This window comes from Chrysochloris asiatica, unplaced genomic scaffold (assembly GCF_000296735.1).
Source record: "Chrysochloris asiatica unplaced genomic scaffold, ChrAsi1.0 scaffold00030, whole genome shotgun sequence".
Classification (NCBI taxonomy): domain Eukaryota; kingdom Metazoa; phylum Chordata; class Mammalia; order Afrosoricida; family Chrysochloridae; genus Chrysochloris; species Chrysochloris asiatica.
Window position 1 is genome coordinate 6,978,137 of NW_006408548.1, and position 594 is coordinate 6,978,730.

A 594-nucleotide genomic window follows, 5' to 3' on the forward strand; every position below is an offset into this window, starting at 1 on the left:
AAGGTATTCCAATCAGTTATAGGCTGAAGATGGACTTACAAGCTTTCTATTGTGATGTTTCTGGCTATTCCTTTCTCTCCTCCTCAAGTGTCTATGTTACAATGGTAGGCAAGGGAAACCACAATTCAAAAGATAGCCAAGCATCTTGACCTTATTCCTCCTCTTTTACCCATTCAAACCATGTCTCAATTAATCCGTGCCATGTTGTTCCAAGGTTGTGCATACATCATTATTTACCTCTATCCCACTTAGCCCAAGCAAACCCGCCTAATTGTTTTCCCATCTGTCTTGTTCTTCCATTCCCCTCCCCCCTTTAGTCCCCCACCCCACCCAGCACCTAAACTATCCTGTGTCTATTTCCTACCCTGTGCTCTATCTTCCCCTCCCTCTCCTCACCTCATACTATACGTCCCAGTGATCAGCAATTTTTTTTTTTTTTTTTTCCCCTTTTAGGGTTGGTTCTTTTCTTAGTCTTTTACAAGAATGCAATAATGGTCCTATGCAGTATTTCTCTTTTTGTAACTGACTAATTTCACTCAGTTTAATCCTCAGTGTTAATCCATGTTATGTGTTGTTCTTCAAGGTAGTATTCCA